The 21,268-nt window shown below is 44.7% G+C and overlaps 2 protein-coding genes across 2 annotated transcripts in view; one reads left to right on the forward strand and one right to left on the reverse strand.

The window, feature by feature from the left end:
• IARS1 (isoleucyl-tRNA synthetase 1) overlaps nucleotides 1-21,268 on the reverse strand; it is a 237,148-nt gene that overhangs the window by 207,591 nt on the left and 8,289 nt on the right. The gene's annotated exons all lie outside the window — the stretch shown is intronic.
• Nucleotides 2,889-21,268, forward strand: part of LOC135972628 (myb/SANT-like DNA-binding domain-containing protein 2) — a 31,535-nt gene continuing 13,155 nt past the window's right edge. The window contains exon 1 of the transcript XR_010589105.1: nucleotides 2,889-2,998. The gene's annotated coding sequence lies outside the window, so the exon portion shown is untranslated. The remainder of the gene's footprint in view (nucleotides 2,999-21,268) is intronic.

The raw sequence follows: 21,268 nt of genomic DNA on the forward strand, positions 1-21,268 counted from the left end.
CCAAACTCCGAACCGTGCCCGCTAGAGGATGTTAGACAGACTTGCCCTCGGGATATTTTTAAAAACCATTTGCCTTTTTTTGAGATGTAAAACGCGCAGGATTTGTTAGAATGGTTCGGGGGAGAAGAGAATGAATAGCTTCAGTGAGCTATATGTAGGGATTTGCCAGAGTCCAAACAGCTGATGTTGGGGGAAGGGGGACGTCTTGGACGCCCACCAATAAAAACAAACCGGAACCTACAGCTAAAATGCCCACGATCAATCACCCACCCCACCCCTATTTTCTCAGCTGTCAGTGGCAGGATGGCCGCTTCTCCTATCTCCAATTATTGCTGGTGTGCCACCCAGACCGGACATGCAAGGAGTTACAAGGGGTGGGGAAGGCTGAAAAGAGTTCACACACACTGCACCTCCAGCATATCAATCATTTGCAAACACAGCTGCAGTGTGCAGCTAGACCCAGGGATCCCCTGCTAACTGTCTCTCCTGCCAGTTCGTAGGGATTCACTTGCCCAGGCACCACCCCTGTTTTCCTCTTAGCAAGCGCTTGTTTGTGCTTCCACCGGCCGTTAAGCACTTTACGTACACGCTGCAATCTAGGCAAGCTCGGGGTGGAGCTGCGCAAAAAAATCCGAGTGTAGGCGAGGGTTGTGCATGGAAGTCACACAGAATAACTCGCCTGGAGTTGGGCCAAACCAATATTGTGTAAATGCAACAAATGTAGGGGGAGAAGCAAAAAACAGCACTGACACCCCATGGCGATGCGTTCCTCCTTGCCTGGCATGCAGCATGTTGGTTTTGCATGTCGATGCAAGGGTTTGGAAGGAAAAAATATTCGTTGATGCACACACCCCCTCCACAGTGGCTGCTTTTGGACTGCTCCATGTCCTGTACATAAGGGGGTGTGGACTGGAGAAGTACTAAAAAGAGTCAGCAGGCAAAATCCGGAGGGTGGTGTGTGTTTGTTTTCTCGGGGCTGTGCAACTAGATAGTCTCAGCGACAAAGAGCGTCCGACGCGACCTCCCTGCTTCTCTCCCCTTCTCCTTTTGTCAAACACACCCACTGTCCTAGGCAGTTGTTATTCTGTGGCCGTTTGCACCGGGATAACAATCTGCTACAGAAGGAGGCGAGATAATCTCTTCTAGGCAGCAGCCTAAAGGTGGTCAAGCTGCCCCCCAGCCTGCAGCAGCTCAGCCAGGCTATGCACTGTAAAAGGGCTCTGGTCAAGAAAAAAACAGAGCGGATTGTGAAAAGGTAGAGGCAGCAGGAAAGCCCCTTCGGCTGGGGGGAAACCGCAGTGCTTTACAAACCAGCAACGAACAAGCCAACCCAGAAGGGGGGAAAACGCCAAGAAGACGCCGACGACATTGAATTTGCTTCTTTGGTGGTGGTTGGCAGCTGTCCAGGGCTGCAAAGAGTATGTGAGAGGGTTACTATGTTGAGAAGAGAAGAGCTGATCACGTGTGGCACAGGAGCCAGGGGTGCCCCCTGGGAGCCTGCCAGGGCTGGGAAGGAGGAAGAGGTCCCGGAGGCCTACCAGCAGCAGCTGAAGGAGGGAGCGCCCCGGAGGGGCTGCAGCAGAGCTCGCTGGCACCATAGCTGGCGTGGAAGGACCCCCACCTTCTCCAGGAAGCTTTTGGGCAGTAGGACGCGCGCCCATTACCACCAGCAGCAGCAGCATTGCAGGGCTTCCCAGCGGTGCTACCGGCCCACCCGCCCCAGAGTGCTGCTCTCTCTGCGCCCCGTCAACATGATGGGCAAGCGAGCCCCGGGCATGCGGGCCCCCCGCAACACCAACCAGTTCCTGATGCGGGAGAAGTACCAGCTCATGCACCTGCGGTCAGACTCGGTGGGCACCGAGAGCGGCGGGTCGGACAGTGAGATGAACCCGCTGGATATGGACTCTTACCTGGGAGTGCTAGAGAACTCCCGAGGGGCGCTGATGGATTTTGCCGAGGACTCTCGCTCCTCCTCCTGGTCTCCGCCCGCTTCCTCGGCCGCCACTGACTCTGAGCCCTCTTCGCAGCAGCAGCTGCGGTTTTTCGGTGGCGGCTTAGCGGACGTGCACCAGGAGGAGAGCTTGCAGTACTTCCCCTCCGAGGACGATGTGATCGAGAGCGAGACATTCATGGAGAGGGACTTCCACGAGTTCTGTAGCAGGATTGCCTGAATTGGAGGGGACCTATTTATTTGATACAATTACCTCCTTCCTCCCCTTGCGTTTTATACTTGGCTGGGTTATGGGGGCGATCGTATCTCCGGGGCACAGCTGGATCCGGTCGGGCTGGGTATGTGGATTCTCAAGAGTAAAATGGTTTTCCAAACGTTAAGTCCATCTACTGGCATTTGAACTCTGCAGCCCGGGGAGGGGAGGAGGTGGCGCGGCATTTTGTCCCCCGGGAGAAAGGGATATGGGATTACATACTAGGCCTTGTTTGTGGGAGCGCTTTATTTATTTTACCGCCACCCTTTTGCGTTGTTGTCAAGGGGGGCCAGGTCATTTTATATTTAAAAACAAAAAACACGCTCCGGATTGTAAATAAAAGGAACTTTTGTAGATTAAAACAAATCGACTGTGCGAAGTGTTTGTGCTCTATCTGGGAAAATGTGTCTGTGGGAGGAGGGTGGCTCCTGCGTAGCTGTGCGGAGTGTGCGCCTAGCGGAAGGAAGAAGGGCGGAGGAGCGCGTCTAGTGCAAGGGCGGCGGGGAGGATGGGGGGGCGCCGGTTTTGCGCAAAATCCGAGAAGCCACCGCAGCAGCGGGTTGTTTCTGCTGTTGACAGCAGTGGCACAAAACACACTCCTTGGCTTGCTTCAGCGAAGAGATAGAGGTGGGATGGGACAGAGGACGGACGTAATCCGCTCCCAGTTCAGTGCAAGGGGCGGGCCTCAGTGCGGGAGGATCTTGCCTGGTAGCCACCAAGAGGGAGCCTCTGGAGGTTACAGAGTACATGGGAATATGAGCACGGCTACAATAATCGCATTCATCATACTTAAGGTTAAGATTTTGTCACGGTTATTTTTAGTAAAAGTGTGGGGGGGGATCACAGCCTAAGCCCTGCTGCCCAGGATGGACTGACGGCCTGACCCCTGCCACCAAGGGCTTTATCCCGCCGTTGGTGGGGGGAGAGCTAAAAGCCCACGGTCCACTGCCAAGGACAGACTGACAGCCTGAGCCACAGGTGCCGACTCCGTGGGTCCGCCGGGGCTGGAGGACCCATAGGGAAAAATTGGTGGGTGCAGAGAGCGCCCCGCCCCAGCTCACCTCTGCCGCCGCTCCACCTCTTCCCCTGAGCATGCTGCGTGCCCACCTTTTCCCCCTGGCTCCCAGCCCTTGCGCTGCGAAAGTTTTGCAGGGGCACGTGCTGGGAAGAGGTGGGGCTGGGGTGGGGATTTGGGGAGGGATCCAATAGGAGCAGGGAGGGGGCAGAGTTGGGATGGGGACTTTGGTGAAGCGGTTGGAATGGGGGTGGGGCAGGGGGACGTGAGCACCCACTGGTGCCGGGAAAAGTTGCCAGCTATGGCCTGAGCCCCACCCCCCACAGCTCACCCTGCCGCTAGGAGGGGGTGGGGGAGCTGGTAGCCTGAGCCCCACTGCCTGGAGGGGGAAGCTGCTAGCTAGAGCCCAGCTGCCTAGGGCAGACTGGCAACCTGAGCCTCGCCACCTTTTTGCTCAGCCAGGGTAGGACTCGGCTTTTTTTTTTTTTTTTGCTCTGCCAGCGGGCACCCCCCAACGTGTCCCAATATTTTCTTCCCGTCATCAGGTCACCCTAGGGCAGACTGACACCCTGAGCTCTGCCGCCGGGGTGGGGGGGAGCTGACAGCCAAAGCCCCGCTGCCCAGGGCGGACTAGCAACCCAAGCCCCACTGCCTGTAGCGTTGCCAACCCTCCCAGTTTGGCTGGGAGTTTCCCAGGATTGGGCTTTATCTCCCAGAGGCTACTGAAGCCAATCCGGGAGATTTTAGTCTGCTAAAAGTCCAGCGGCGCAACAGGGCTAAGGCAGGCTCCCTACCGGCCCTGGCTCCGTGCTGCTCCCAGAAATGGCCGGCATGTCCCTGCAACCCCTCATTGGAGGCACAGCCAGGGAGTCTCCACGCGCTGCTCCCGCCCCAAGCACCCACTCCTCAGCTCTCATTGGCCGGGAACGGGGAACCATGGCCAATGGGAGCTGCAGGGGTGGTGCCTGCAGGCAGGGGCGGTGTACAGTTGCCTGACCACCCCTGAGACTAGGAGCCACTGTCGGACATGCCGCCGTTTCTGGGAGCCACCCTGCCTAGCTGGAACTTGCACCCTAACCCCCCTCCTGCACCCCAGCCTTGAGCCCCCTCCTGCACCAAAACTCCCTCCCACAGCCTGCACCCCTCACACTCTCCCCCACCCCAACTCCCTGTCCCAGGCTTCAGCTCTGAGTCCCTCCCAAACCCAAACTCCCTCCCAGAGCCTGCACCCCCCTCCTGCACCCTTACTCCCTGGCCCAGCCTGGAGCTCCCTCCCACACTCCAAACCCCTCAGCCCCACCCCCCAGCCCAGAACCCCCACCCCCTCCCAAACCTCAACCCTCCTGCCCCAGCATGCCACCAGTGGGAGATGACAGACCAAGCCCCGCTGCCCAGGATGGACTGACAGCCCAAGCCCTGCCAGCCGGGTGGAGGGAGCTGACAGCTGGATCCCCACTGCTCAAGGCTCATCCTGCTGCCCAGGAGAGGGGCTGACAGTGAGAGCCCCACCGATCTAGAGTTACCACCTTTGAAATGGAAAAAAAAAAAAGGCACCCACCCCCCACACACAAGGCAAGTCTGACGGCACCCCAACCACAAGGCAACTCCACAGCCTGCGCTTCAACAGCCACTTATAGTAGTTAGAGAAAGAACACATACAGATAAGACTGATGACATCATTTTCTTACTTAAACTGCAGAAGTGGGAACACTGCCCATATTTAGCTGGACACAGAAACTTTTAACATTAGATATCCAAGTGTATTGTGATAATGCAAATCTTGAGAGCCACATAAAAAAACCCAGCAGATTAAATTATTTTTCTAGCAACTGGCAAATCCATTTAAAAAAATGGCCAGGTCAGTCAAATACAGGCCAGGTGGTAAACCTTCGCCACCCAGGGCTCACCCTGCCACCCGCTGACAACCCTATTTCCATCACCTAGGACTGACACTCAAAGCCCTGAAGTTGTGGAGGTCACCAAAAAAAAAAAAAAATCACAGACTCCATGACAGACTCGTAGCCTTAATCATACTGAATGTGAAATGGTGAACAGGCATTTTACTGTGAGAGTGAACCACAAAACCAGACCAGAAACATTATTGATCTTACTTATATCATGAGCCGGGGGAGCAGGATTGATGGGTAACATGGGGGCGGGGAAAATAAAGCAATAGATATCTTTGCACTCTCAGATTCCAGCCATGAATAGTAGGGAGGAATGAATGTCTACACATCCCCTCTTCCCCATTCTCACACAGGGGAATAGATGTGAGACATATTTTAATACGACAGAGAAAAGACGAGCCCACATGTCACACAGAGGATCTCTCATACCCCAGTCCATTTGCAGCTATTAAAAATATAATAAGCACCAGCAGCAAATGGGGACTCTAAACAGAAAGAGTACTGGATTTTTATGATTAATAAATATTGCTTGTCTAGACCCTTTTTACATCTAAACACAAAAAAGGAAATTTTTACCCACACACCAGCCCACATCTTGTTTTCTGGCTCCTTAAGGATAAAATGTTTAATTAACAGTACAGTTAGAAGTTAAGAAAACAAGAAGCAGAGCTGGCCTTCTACAAGAATAACATGGAAGACGGAGGCATCTACAAATTTTTGGTGGGGGAAGAGGAGAAAAATGAGATTAATCAATTCTACATGTTACTGGAGATCAAAACTCCAGGAGGTTTGGAAAGCTTTTCCTGAGTTCTTCCTTGGCATTGCACAGCTCAGTGCAAGGCTCAGTGCGCAGGCAAGAATGTTCAGTAGAAACACAGCAGCAAAGGTAAACAGTGTAGCCTGATTCTGAAGCTTTTTATTATCCCCTTCATTTTAAAGAGGGCAATCACGGCAAAGTGGCACATTGGGCATGAGCTACTGAATAACGTTAGCACCACAGTGTAATTTTTTGTACTCTATATAATTAAAGTATTATCATGCCTGCCTTAAGTGCTTGATAGCAGGCTTTTAGTCCTACTCTGCTAGATACTAAGGTGATAGAAATGCCTAGAAAGATACTTTAAGGATCTCTGCACACTTAAAAAATGTAGATACCTAGCAAATGAGAAAAGTTATTTCAGTTTTCCAGGAGTGGGTTTGTTAGGGGGGTGTTGTGTATAGCCCTATCCTTACAAACCACAAAAAATATACTTTTTTATTTTATTTTATTTTTTTGGCATTGATCCTGTACCTCTAAACTTAGGGTAAACTCCCACTGAACTATAGGAAAAAAGCATTTAGAAAATTTAAAAATATATATTGAAGACAATGTCTGCACTCTTTATGTTTGTTCCAGTATTATGAATATAGTTGTTCAACACCTTAGCACATGCATACATAATCTATCACAGTCTATTTGTTCATAGATTCACTGGGAGACATTTGAAGTTCAGGGTTTGTCTGTTCGTGAATGGCACCTTCCTGTACTTGGAAACAGTTTGGGGCTATTTTTTACCATCATATTTACTAGGTAAAATAAAACTAAGTAAATTCTTTTAGAATCTTAACACATCAGCTGTAGCTCTGTAAAGTATGATTTATGGTAATGGAATCTCTTTGTCTTTCCCCAAAGGTGGGCTGTCTAATTTCAGGAGCGCCAAAATTACTTGATTTTTTTTTTTTACATGAAGCATGGGCTGTGGCTGTAAGTTAAGGCTCATATACAGTCAACCTCTTGATCCAAAGCACAGGTCTAACTGGTAATGGGAGGTTTGCAATAAGACCTTGCCTACAGTGGACATTTGTCCCCCTTCAAACATGAGTGGTCAGTCACCATTGTAGTTGCACCTATGCAAATCTCTAGTGTAGACAAATCAAGCTGCAATGTGCATCAAAAGAAACTAGTGGCATGAATAGACTTGATCTTCAGAAAGTTTATATTTTATTGGCTAATCCAGAACTGCAGCTACATGTTCAAACGAATGATTTGATGTCTGATTTTTCCGACTTGACATTTAAATGGTATGATGAAAGCTCACTAGTAATATTTACATGAAGGTTTGCTCTATTATTGTTTTATAGGGTGGCAAAACAATCAATGTAAATTATATTTATGTTTCATATTGCAGTTTTTATCTATTGAAAACAAAGTATAATTGGAATGCAAATTAGTAGAACAGTGTAAAGAAATAATTACAGGCCACATATTGCCTGCCAGAATTACAGAGGTGGATTCACATTAATAAAAGAGGCTCTCTGTGTTCCCATCACTAATCAATGGAACATGCCATGTAGGATCCATTCCAATTCTAATTTGAAATTTCAAATCTTAAGTGGGAGCTTGCTTTTCATCTTATCACCTCTGTCACTATTCTTATCTCTTAATCACTGATTCCAAACATCAGCTCCAGGCAGGAGTAAAAATAAACAGCTAAATAACAAAACTAATAACAATGCTTTAAATTAGATATCATCTTTCCACATAGCCTTCTCAGTTTCTTACACAATCACCTTCATGCCTTCTTTCAGGCAGTTCCCCATGCTGGTTACATCCTCAGTGACCTCCTTAGTATGTCCTCTAAACCTATCCACTTGCACTGAATTGAGCTGACTTGTTTGTAAATTGCCTGTTTTTCTTCAAACCTTTTTTCTGGTCTGTCTTTAGTTGCTGGAAGCAGGGACTATACTTCTGGTGTGTTTAGAAAGTACCTACATAAGAAACATAAAAATGGCCATACTGGGTCACCCCAATATCGTACCTTGTCTTCCAACAGTGGCCAGTGCCAGGTGCTTCAGAGGAAATGAGCAGAACAGGTAATCATCAAGTGGTTCATCCCCCATCATCCACTCCCAGCTTCTGACAGTCAGAGGCCTAGGAACACCAGAGTATGGAGTTGCATCCCTGACCATTTTGGCTAATAGTCATTAATGGACCTAATTCTTTTTTTAATCCGGTTATAGTTTTGGCCTTCACAACATTCTTTGGTAATAAGTTATACAGGTTGACTGTGCTTTGTGTGAAGAAGTACTTTCTTATTTTTCTTTAAACCTGCTGCCTCCAAAGAATTAATTTAGCTTCTCCACAAACGCCTTGTCTTCCTTGAGTGCTCCTTTGGCACCTCGATCGTCCAGTGGCCCCAATAATTGTTTGGCAGGCTTCTTGCTTCTGATGTGCTTAAAAAAGAAATTGCTGTTAATTTGAAGAGCAACTAGCAAAAGACTCAAACTCTTTTTTTTTTTTTTTGCCTGCCTAATTATACTTTTTATAATTGACTTGCCAAAGTTTATGCTCCTTTCTATTTTCCTCAGTAGGATTTCACTTCCAATTTCTAAAGGATGCCTTTTTGTCTCTAACTGCTTCTTCTACTTTCTTGTTTAGACATTGTGGCATTTTTTTGGTCCTCTTACTATTCTTTTTAATTTGGGGTATACATTTAATCTGAGCCTTTATTATGGTGTTTTTAAAAAGTTTCCATGCAGCTTGCAGGCATTTTATTCTTTTGCAGGGCCGGCTCTAGGCACCAGCAAAGCAAGCAGTTGCTTGGGGCGGCAGATTTGCAAGGGGCGCAAGAATCCAGCATGGGAGCTGAGAACCAACAGGGTGCCCTGGGAGCTGTAGTTCCTTGGTTAGCTCCCTGCCTATAGAGCCAGCCCTGGAGCAGGGAAAGAACTACATTTCCCACTAGCAACAGAAAAGGGTGTGGGAAAGGAGTATGGAACCCCCTGCCGCCCCAGCTCTGGCCCCCACCTGCACCCTCCTGCTGCCCCAGCCCTGGGCTCTCCCCCAAAGAAGGAATTGGGGGGGACTAAATGGACAGTGAACCTCTCTATCTGAAGCCTAGCAAGGGAGGTATGTGGATCCCACTAGAATTTAAAATGAAAAGTAAGGGAGGGGAGGCTCTGGACCTGGGCAGCTTTAGATACAGTGCCAGGCACTTAGGAGGATTTCCACTTCTGAGCCATGGAAGCAGAAATTGACTTTTCCTCTCCAGATATAGCTAATATTCAGAAAGGGAATCTAGCACCTGCCTTACAGATTTGAACACCCTCAAAATTCAGGAGTGCTCAAGCTCAATTTGGGCAGCTGTTACTTCATTTCCCCCAAATCAAATATACTGATCCACTGTAACTTGCTGTAGAAAAAGTAGAATAAATTGAGCAAGAAATGCTTCCCAGTGGTTATTAGGACTGGAATTGCTTCTTTTTTTTTAAGTTTTAGTTTTATTTGTTTAAAAGGAAGACCGTGATAGATAGTGCATTCCCCATAGAAACAAAGAATGGAACAAAAGAATAATAAAGGCACCTCAACTTTTCCTCATTTATGCAGTGCCAATGATTTGGAGAGAGCCAACAGATCACCAAGTAGTAGCTGAACCAACGAGGGGGGAGGCCATTTTGGATTTGGTTTTGGTGAGTAGTGAGGACCTCGTTGAGGAAATGGTTGTAGGGGACAACCTTGGCTCCAGTGATCATGAGCTAATTTGGTTTAAACTAAATGGAAGGATTAACAGAATTAAATCAAAGACTAGGGTTTACAATTTTAAAAAGGCTAATTTTAATAAATTAAGAGGACTGGTAAGGGAAGTGGATTGGGCAAACATATTAACAGAAAGCATACAAAGAGTGGAAGAGGGGAGGGATCAGTAAGGAAACTTACCTTATTGAGGTCAGAGCATGTAGAGATGGAGTGAGAAAGGCCAAAAGCCGTGTAGAGTTGGACCTTGCGAGGGGAATTAAAAGCTATAGTAAGAGGTTTTATAGCCATATAAATAGGAAGAAAGCAAAGAAAGAAGAAGTGGGACCGCTGAAGACTATAGCTGGAGTAGAGATTAAGGATAATCTAGGCATGGCACAATATCTAAATGAATATTTTGCATCGGTGTTCAATGAGGCCAATGACGGGATTAGGAATATTGGCAGTGTGACAGAGGGGGATACAGGAGGGGGGGATTACCATATCCGAGGTAGAAACCAAACTTGAACACCTTAACGGGACTAAGTCGGGCGGATCGGATGATCTTCATCCAAGAATATTGAAGGAACTGGCGCGAGAAATAGCAGGCCCCTTAGCAATAATTTTTAATGAATCTTTAAACTCGGGGGTGGTACCGTTGGACTGGAGAATAGCTAATGTGGTTCCTATTTTCAAGAAAGGGAAAAAAAGTGACCCGGGTAACTACAGGCCTGTCAGTTTAACATCTGTAGTGTGCAAGGTCCTGCAGAAAATTCTGAAGGAGAAATTAGTTAAGGACTTTGAGGTCAATAGCAATTGCGACAAATTACGACATGGTTTTACCAAGGGCAGATCGTGCCAAACCAATCTGATCTCCTTCTTTGAGAAAGTAACAGACATATTAGATAAGGGAAATGCGGTGGACCTAATATACCTTGATTTCAGTAAAGCGTTTGATACTGTACCGCACGAGCAATTATTGGTTAAATTGGAAAAGATGGGGATCGATATGAAAATCCAGAGGTGGATAAGGAACTGGTTAATGGGGAGACTGCAGCGGGTCGTACTGAAAGGTGAACTGTCAGGTTGGAGGGAGGTCACCAGTGGAGTTCCTCAAGGTTCGGTTTTGGGACCGATTTTATTTAATCTATTTATTACTGACCTCGGAACCAATTGTAGGAGTGGGCTGATAAAGTTTGCGGATGATACAAAGTTGGGAGGTATTGCCAATTCGGAGGAGGATCGGGATATTCTGCAGGGAGACTTGAATGACCTTGTAAGTTGGAGTAACAGAAATAGGATGACATTTAATAGTGAAAAGTGTAAGGTGATGCACTTAGGGATGACTAACAACAATTTTAGTTACAAGCTGGGGACGCATCAGTTAGAAGTAATGGAGGAGGAAAAAGACCTCGGAGTCCTGGTAAGACCGCAGGATGACTATGAGTTGACAATGTGACGTGGTGGTGAAAAAAGCCAATGCGGTCTTGGGATGCATTAGGCAAGGTATATCTAGTAGGGATAAGGAGGTGCTGCTTCCGTTGTACAAGGCACTGGTGAGACCTCATTTGGAGTACTGTGTGCAGTTCTGGTCTCCAATGTTTAAAAAAGATGAACTCAAACTTGAACGGGTACAGAGAAGGGCCACTAGGATGATCAGAGGAATGGAAAACCTGTCGTATGAAAGGAGACTCAAGGAGCTCGGGTTGTTTAGCCTAAGCAAACGAAGGCTGAGGAGGGATATGATTGCTCTCTTTAAATATATTAGAGGAATAAATACCAGGGAGGGAGAGGAATTATTTCAGCTCAGTACTAATGTGGACATGAGAACGAATGGATATAAACTGGCCGTGGGGAAGTTTAGGCTTGAAATTAGACGAAGGTTTCTGACCATCAGAGGGGTGAAATATTCGAACAGCCTTCCGAGGGGAACGGTGGGGGCGAAGGACCTGTCTGGTTTTAAGATTAAGCTAGATAAGTTTATGGAGGGAATGGTTTAATGGGATAACATGATTTTAGTCAAATGAACAGTGTGCCATCGCTGGTAAATAGTATCAATGGCCAATGAGGGTCTGGCTGGAGAATCTTGCCTACATGCTCGGGGTTCTACTGATCGCCATATTTGGGGTTGGGAAGGAATTTTCCTCCAGGGTAGATTGGCAGAGGCCCTGGAGGTTTTTCGCCTTCCTCCGCAGCAAGGGGCAGGGGTCACTAGCTGGAGGATTCTCTGCTACTTGAAGTCTCTAAACCACAGGATTTGGGGACTTCAACAGCAGAGTCAAGGGAAAGGGTTGGGACGGCTTTGTGGCCTGCATCATGCGGGAGGTCAGACTAGATGATCATAATGGTCCCTTCTGACCTTAAAGTCTATGAGTCTAGGACAGTCTTATAATATGCATCCAGATATCCTCCAGTCACACAAGCTGAAAATTGTTCCACTTTACTGCAGTTCTGTAACCATATGGGAACCAATCCGGTCTGTGTTCTGTGCACATCCAAAATTCCTGCTGAATGACCCGCCCTGGGAGCGAGTTACCAGTGACCCAGGGCTGGGGCAGCAGGAGGGTGCAGTTGGGGGGGGGGGGGGGGGGAGAGCCCAGGGCTGGGGTGGAGGGCAGCCAAAAATTTTTTTGCTTGGGGCAGCAAGAAATCTAGAGCCGGCCCTGTTCTTTTGACTGTTCCTTTTAAATTTCTGTTTAACTAGCTTCCTCATTTCTGGGTAGTTCCCCTTTCTGAAATTACATTCTACTGTTGTTGGCTTCTTTGGTATTTCCCACCCACCCCTCACATCCTGAGACAAGTATGTTAAATTTAATTATAATATGGTCACTATTAACAAGCAGTTCAGCTATATTCACTTCTTGGACCAAATTCTGTGCTCCACTTAAAGACTAAAACAAGAATTGCCTCTCTCCTTGTGGATTCCAGGACTAGCTGCTCCAAGAAGCAGTTCATTATGATGTCTAGAAACTTTATCTCTGCATCCCATTCTGAGGTGATATGTACCCAGTCAATATGGGGATAGTTGTAATCCCCAGTTAGTATCAAGTTTTCTATTTCTATAGCCCCTTTAATTCCCTAGAGCATTTCACAATCACCATCTTGGTCAGGTGATCGGTAGTATATTCTTACTGCTATATTCTTATTATTTAAGCATGGAATTTCTGTCCATAGAGATTCTGTGGTACTGTTAGATTCATTTACAATTTGTACTTTATTTGACTTTATGCTTTCTTTCATATATAGTGCCACTCTCCCACCAGCACGATCTACTCTGTCCTATATATTTGGTACCCTGGTTTTACTGTGTCCCATTGATTACACTGCTCTACAGCCAAAATGCTTCTGAAATAAATGTAGTCAAACTTTACTAATTCTGGGTCACTGAGAACGAAAATGAAAACTAGAGCCAATCAACAATTTTAAGCATCAAGATTAAGCTATTGGGTCAGTATATACGACCCTTGACTTGGGAATGGCGGAGGATAAGTGAGTTATAAAGGGAAGGGATCTCAATTTAAACCAGAAATGACTAAAATACATCTTTGACTGGATCAATGAATAAATCTATGACTGGGTTTGGACAGTACTTGCTTTTTAGGCAAAACAATGAATGATGCAATCTGAAGCTGGTATTGCGTCATACATGATATGAATTGCATCATGTTATTCCTAGAAGTCATGGATGATGTAATCATAATGAAGCTTACATCACTCTGCTGAACAAATTGCCCTATATCAGCTCTAGAAATCAAACCATGTCATGCTCTCTTATTTGTCAGTGTTTGATTTTGCAAAGGGACACATTTCTGTTGAGCCAAAGTGAGCAGAGATGCCTCGTACTGGTGTGAACAGTGCAGATAACTTCTGCTATGTTTGTGGTGAAGTGACTTTTGCATCACAAAAGCGCAGTATAACCACTATGGTTAAAAAAGCCTATTACCTTTATTTTGGCTGCAAAATTGGAGATCAGGACAAGAGGTAGGCCCCACACATATGCTGCAACACTTGTGCAACAAATCTTCACCAGTGGTTGAACAGGAAAAGGAAATCTATGCCTTTTGCAGTGCCAATGATTTGGAGAGAGCCAACAGATCATACCAGCAATTGTTACTTCTGCATGGTGCCTCCAGTTGGGAAAGGTGTGTCAAAGAAGAAAAAGTGGACTGTGCATTATCCAAACATTCCATCAGCTATTCGCCCAGTACCCCACGGAGAAGGACTGCCGGTTCCTGATGCACCAGAATCATTCTCACTTGAATCAGACGAGGAAGAGGAAGAGGAAGAGGATGAAACTTCTGGTCCTGAACCATCAATGTCACAGGACCCACATTTTCTCCCATCCTCCTCCTCTGAACCACACCTCATAACACAAGGTGAACTGAATGACCTTGTCAGGGATTTGGAACTATCCAAGAGTAAGGCAGAGCTGTTGGGCTCCAGACTACAGCAGTGGAATCTCCTGGCAGGTGATGTTAGGGTTTCCATGACCGTCAAAAGGATCTTGTCCCATTCTTCTTCATGGAAGGTGATCTTGTAGCCTGCAACAACATCGATGGTGTGATGGCAGCCCTCAACATCGTTCACGATCCAGATGAGTGGAGACTGTTCATTGATTCATCGAAGACAAGTCTTAAAGCTGTTTTACTGCATAATGGCAATGTTTTGCCATCAATTCCAGTTGGTCATGCATTCCATATGAAGGAAACCTATGACAACATGAAACAACTTTTGAGGTGCATAAACTATGACCAACTGTGACGTTATTGATATAATCTGGGACCATATAGATCATTGTTGCAACCAAGGTCCTGTAGTGGCACCCAAATCTTGTATAAAGGGGGTCAAATGGGGTGTCTAAGACAAGGTTATGGTTTACTGGTTATGATTATGCTGTCTATATGTGTGTACCAATTTTGTAGTTGAAGTTATAAATATTGGCTCTATACTGTCTGTATTTCAAACTTATGCTATGCTGCTGGGTGACATCCCAGACAAACTGGTGTTAGCTCTGCCTAGCCTGCTTGATGGCCCATTAAGGACCATCAGCTATACAATGGACCCACTGAGAGAAGGCAAATATGCCTTGAGACTCAGCAAAATATGCAGGAACTTGCCCATGTGACTCCAGACTCCATTTTGCTGTAATTTTCCACAGTGAGAACAAAGGTGTTCTTACACCTGAAAAAAGACTATATAAGGCTGATGCCTCATCTCCATCTGGTCTTCAATCCTGCTTCATACCTCTGGAGGAACTTTGCTACAAGCTGAAGCTTTGAACAAAGGACTGAGGACCCATCCCAGCGCGGGATGTATTCCAGAGACTTGATTTGAACCTGCAGTTTATTCCATCGCTGCTGCAAGCCTGAACCAAGAACTTTGCCATTACTGTATGTAATTGATTCCATTTAACCAATTCTAACTCTCATCTCTATCTTTTTCCTTTTATGAATAAACCTTTAGATTTTAGATTCTAAAGGATTGGCAACAGCGTGATTTGTGGGTAAGATCTGATTTGTATATTGACCTGGGTCTGGGGCTTGGTCCTTTGGGATCAGGAGAACCTTTTTCTTTTACTGGGGTATTGGTTTTCATAACCATTTGTCCCCATAACGAGTAGCACTGGTGGGAATACTGGGAAACTGGAGTGTCTAAGGAGATTGCTTGTGAGACTTGCGGTTAGCCAGTGGGGTGAGACCGAAGTCCTCCTAGTCTGGCTGGTTTGGTTTGCCTTAGAGGTGGAAAAAACCCCAGCCTTGGGCTGTAACTGCCCTGTTTGAGCAATTTGTCCTGAGTTGGCACTCAGGTTCCGCCAGAACCGCATTGTCACACCAACATCAGTGGCAACTTTGTGGCAATTTGAAGGTTGTTGCTCTCTTGCTTGGTCTGCAGACTGGATACACAAAGTACTGCTGTTTTCTCTGCGAATGGGATAGTCGTGCAAGAGATTCCCACTACATCAAGAAAGCTTGGTCACTCCGACAGTCCTTGGAGCCTGGGAGGAAAAGTGTTCAGCATCCACCACTTGTTGAATCAAGGAAGATTTTGTTACCACCCTTACACATCAAGCTGGGTCTGATGAAGAACTTTGTCAAGGCCATAGACAAAACACAAGCAGCTTTCAAGTACCTCCGTGGAAAATTTCCATGGTTAAGTGAAGCTAAGATAAAGGAAGGTGTCTTTGTTGGTCCTCAGATTCATGAACTTCTTCGAGATGATGCATTTGACCATGCACTGCGTGGCAAGGAAAAGACGGCATGGAAAGCCTTCCAGTTAGTGGCAATACATTTTCTCGGAAACAACAAGGCAGACAACTACAGGTTGTTGGTGGAAAACCTCCTCAAGGCATACAAAAGCCTTGGTTGCAACATGTCACTAAAGATACATTTTTTGCACTCTCATCTAGATTTTTTTCCACCGAACTGCGGAGCAGTGAGCGATGAGCACGGCGAGCGATTTCACCAGGACATTGCCCCAATGCAGGGCAAATGGAGCCCATCAGTGCTTGCAGACTATTGCTGGACAGTGACAAGAGATGCTCCATTTAATGAATACAACAGACAAGCCAAGAAGCGCCGAGTAGACACTGAATAGGACTAAACTATGTACATAATAGTTTTTTGCCTTTTGTTTCATAATAAATTTTATTTATATAACCCTTTTGCTGATTTTTAAAGTGTTACATAAACAGGACAGGTGAAATATTATCATGGAAAGCAACCAGAAACACATGAAAAGAGCTAGGTTTACAATTTATGATTAAAACTCTATCTACACAATATACATAGACATAAAATGTAAAAACGTAAATATCTTAGAAACAGTAGCCAGTTGTTTTAATTGTCATATTTGAATTCAGAACATCAAAATACATAATAAATAGCACATTTTATCTCTGAAGCAGAAGACTTCTCAAAAATTGTAGACCAGTGTTATAATTGTTCCACCAAGTTTCTGTGGTGCCTATTATATCAATATCCTCATTTAATACTAGGCGCTCAAATTTACCCATCTTAGTATTTAGACTTCTAGCATTTGTATACAAGCACTTACAAAATTTGTCACTTTTTAGCTGTCTGCCTTCATGTGATATAATTGAAGGGGAGTCTTTCATTTGACTGTTACTCTTCAGTTCCTATATGTACTTTATCAACTTCTATCCTTTCCTCTTTACTAAGACAGAGACTCCCCGTTAATAGATCCTCCTTTAAGGGATGTCTCTGTCCAAACCATGTGCTTCTGTTGGATTTCCCCCAGCATATAGTGGGTGCTAGGCTACCACAAATAACCTTTAATCTTAAGGTTTGAAAGTACTTTACAGGCTGAAATTCAGCAAGTTACACAGTGAATCACTGGCAAAACTGGGAATAGAAACCAGGAGTTCTTACCTCATAAAATCACTAATCTGACTACTAGCCAGCAATCCCACCCACATTCACAAACTTCTTGACCACATTATTTCAGTATGTTTCATTACCTAGTTGTTGTGCCTCTTCCCAATTTTCCTCCTCTCATACACAAATTTAGAGGCAAAATGTTAAGGTAAAGCACAAAACTACTGACAAGTTTTATAAGATGTAGCATGCATACAGGCACTTTTGAGTCTGAATAGACAAGTTTCAGCTTGTTTCAGTCTTTAATCATTGTACTTTTACTAGGACATGCATTTTGCTCTGATATTCTTCCTCTTGATAACTGGTTTGATTATTTTAGTATTTAATATGATCAGAAAATCAAATTTGTTAGTTGGTGAGAAAGACATTAAAGATGGCAAGTTGTTTAAATTTCCAGTCTCACTTCCTCATTCCCGTTTTTCAATGCCACTGCATTACTATTTTTTTTTAAATATTCAGGTTCCAAGCACACATGAGCTTTATTATAGAGCTCCTGAACATGATTTTGTTTTTGAACAGAAGACGTTATGGGCTTCACCATTTTGAATGCCAATTAAAAATATCACAAGAACGTGGAATTTGGTAAAAACTATAACTGGGAGTTCATTGTAAAATATCTATATGCCTAATACGAACCCTATGCACCCATTGTATTCAGTGGCAAAATGAGAGCAAAGACTGATCCCTACATCAACGATGATACGCTAAAACAACATTAAGGGCTCAATTGTGGCTTGCAAACTTCACTGTCCTTGCCTGCCACTATACAGGGATGGTTGGGGACCTGCTCAGTCCAGGCAGGGAGAATGGACTTGGTAATATCAAAAAGTGAGCAGAGCTTCAGCTTCCTTAAGCATTAATTCAAATTGCAAGAAGAAAAGGAGAGGGACAAAAGAATACACTACTACTATATTCAATCCATTATAAATGCAGAAATATTACTTGTAATCACTCAAATCATCTCAGCAAAAAAGTTCAACACTTCCCACCCAAATTAAGGTAACAACATCAGCACAATCTCATTGTGCAAGAAATGTAATAAATATTTAGCTTAAAGTAGTAATTTTAAAAATGCAAGTACCACAACATTTTATGAATTTCAAAACTTTCTGAACGAATCAATGGCCTATGGATTGATCAAAAAAAATTCAAATTTAGAATTTTATTGAAACACACGATGTTACAATGTAGTTTATATTAAAAAGGACTTCCTTTATATCTACAGTACTATTAAAATTCAACCTTATGAAAAACCATATGTTGCTGCTGCATTAATATCAAATTATTAATTTGTTTTTAATTTATATAGACTAAGTTAAATTCCTTCTACTCCTACTCTCAAAAAATTAAGGCGATATACACGTATAACATTTAAAAACCCACTTAATTTGAACAGTGCTATTATTCCAATGGGAAATGTTAGGACATCAGTATCTCATTAGTTATTTCTAGGGCTGTCAATTAATCGCAGTTAATTTCACGCAATTAACTCAAAAAAAATTGCGATTCATCACACTTATAACAATAGAATACCAATTTAAATGTATTAAATATTTTGAATGTTTCCCTTCATTTTCAATATTGATTTCAATTACAATACAGACTACAAAGTGCACAGTGCTCATTTTATATTATTTTTGATTACAAATATGTGCACTGTAAAATGATAAACAAAAGAAATGGTATTTTTCAATACATCTCATACAGTACTGAAGTACAATTGCTTTATCGAGAAAGTAACTTACACATGCAGATTTTTTTTGGTTACATAACTGCACTCAAAAACAAAACAGTGCAAAACTTTAGAGCCTACAAGTCCACTCAGTCCTACTTCTTATTCTGCCAGTCGCTAACAAACAAGTTTGTTTACATTGACGGGAGATACTGCTGCCTACTTCTTATTTACAATGTCACCTGAAAGTGAGAATGGGTGTTCACATGGCACTTTTGTAGCTGGCATTGCAAGATATTTACATGCCAGATATGCTAAACATTCGTATGCCTCTTCATGCTTCGGCCACTATTCCAGAGAACATGCTTCCATGCTGATGATGCTCGTTAAAAAAAAGTGTCAATTAAATTTGACTGTGCATGCTTTTAGAAGTCTTAAAGGAGCAACACTCCAATGTGGAAACTACAATACCCGCACCACCAAAAAAGAAAAATCAATCTTTTGCTGGTGGCATCTGACTCAGATGATGAAAATGAACATGCGTCAGTCTGCACTGCTTTGGATCATTATCAAGCAGAACCCATCATCAGCATGGAAGCATGTGCTCTGGAATGGTGGTTGAAGCATGAAGGGACATATGAATCTTTAGCACATCTGGCACGTAAATATCTTGCAGTGCCATGCAAACGCGTGTTCTCACTTTCAGGTGACATTGTAAACAAGAAGCAGGCAGCATTATCTTCTGCAAATTGTAACCAACCTTGTTTGTCTGAGTGATTGGCTGACTAAGAAGTAGCACTGAATAGACTTGTAGGCTCTAAAGTTTTACATTGTTTTATTTTTGAATGCAGGTTTTTTTGTACATAATTCTACATTTGTAAATTCAACTTTCATGATAAAGAGATTGCACTACAGTACTTGTATTAGGTGAACTGAAGAATACAATTTGTTTTTTACAGTGCAAATGTTTGTAAAAAAAATAAATATAAAGTGAGCACCATACATTTTGTATTCTGAGTTGTAATTGAAATTAATATATTTGAAAATGTAGTAAACATCCAAAAATATTTAAAATAAACGGTATTTTATTGTTAACAGCATGATTAATTGCGGAAAAAATTAATTGCTTGGCAGCCCTAGTTATTAAATTTTAACTAGACCAATAATGAATTATGACTTAAGGACAAATACTTAAATAACTAGCTCTATCAATCAAACCTCACCTTGTTCCTAAAAATATTCTTCACTGAGAACAAAAAGCCTTCAATTCTAAAAAATATAAAAAAAGAGCCTAAAGTTGACCATGACCAGTTTATACATCTTTAGAAGTGTTAAAAGCTGTCTCCACTAGTGTTCAAAAATATTAGGTAAAACATGGTAGGTAACAAAATCTTAAACTTTTTTTTTTTAATTCTAGACCTGGTCTGAATCACTAGAGTAGGCCACACCAGTTTAACTCCCACTTTATTTCAGTGCAGCATGTCTACCTCAGGGGGTTTCACGGAAGTAATAAATGTACTAGTTACACCCGTGTTAATTTTAATAATATAGACAGGGCCCAGGATAGTTTTTTCTGCAACTCCCGGCCCTAAGCCTGGAATGGGGGCAGAAGTGAATCAGGTATGTGAGACCAGATACACGATTACTCTAGGATGATTCTTCTTCTAACCAAGGTGGTGCCAGAGGATCATGAATCTCAGGTTGCTAAAGGTCAGGTGAAAAATAGGAATTCAGATCCCTTTCCTCACCCCCACCAAAATTCCAAGTAAATTCCACATCTGCATATTGTTCAAATCTATAGTGTGAAATTTGTAAATGTAAAAGTCATAAATAGGATATGAAAAGCATGGACAAACATTACAGACAAAACTTCCTGTTAGCCATAAAACATGACAACTATTATGCTGCTTAGATTTCACAATTTCAGTTTAATGTAGATAGATCAGAGGTCCCCGAACTGTGGGGTGCAGCCAGGGCCAGCTCTAGGCACCAGCCCTCCAAGCACGTGCTTGGGGCGGCACTTTCTAAGAGGCGGCACTCCAGCCCCCCTTTTTTATTTTTATTTTTTATTTTTTTGCTTGGGGCGGCATTGCCGGGAGCCAGCCCTGGCCCAGCCACTCGCCCTGCCAGCGGGAGCTGGGATCCGCGCCCCCTGCCCAGCCCGGCGGCGCCCTGTACAGCGCTGCCCTGGGGAGACTCGGCGCAGCAGCTAGAGGGGCTAGAGGGGCTCCCGGAGTGTGTGAGGAGCAGGGGGGGCGGGAAGGGAAGCGGCGCCCGGAATGCAGGGAGGCAGATGGGGTCCTGCTGCCCCTGCCGCGCCGAGTCTTCCCTTCCCTTCCACCCCCGCCGCTCCTCACACACTCCAGGAGCCCCTCTAGCCACTGCCACAGCCCGGGCTGCAGCGGCCGTGAGAGGGGCTCCCAGAATGTGTGAGGAGCGCTGAGGGAGAGAAGCGGCGCCTCCTGGAGCCGAGCCCGGGCTGCGGTGGAGGCGAGGGGCTCCCAGAGTCAGGGCCGCCCGGGGGGGGGGCAAGTGGGGCAATTTGCCCCAGGCTCCGGGTATATCCAAGGCTCCCCCCGCCTCC

Source organism: Chrysemys picta, chromosome 7, assembly GCF_011386835.1.
Source record: "Chrysemys picta bellii isolate R12L10 chromosome 7, ASM1138683v2, whole genome shotgun sequence".
In the NCBI taxonomy this organism is placed as follows: domain Eukaryota; kingdom Metazoa; phylum Chordata; order Testudines; family Emydidae; genus Chrysemys; species Chrysemys picta.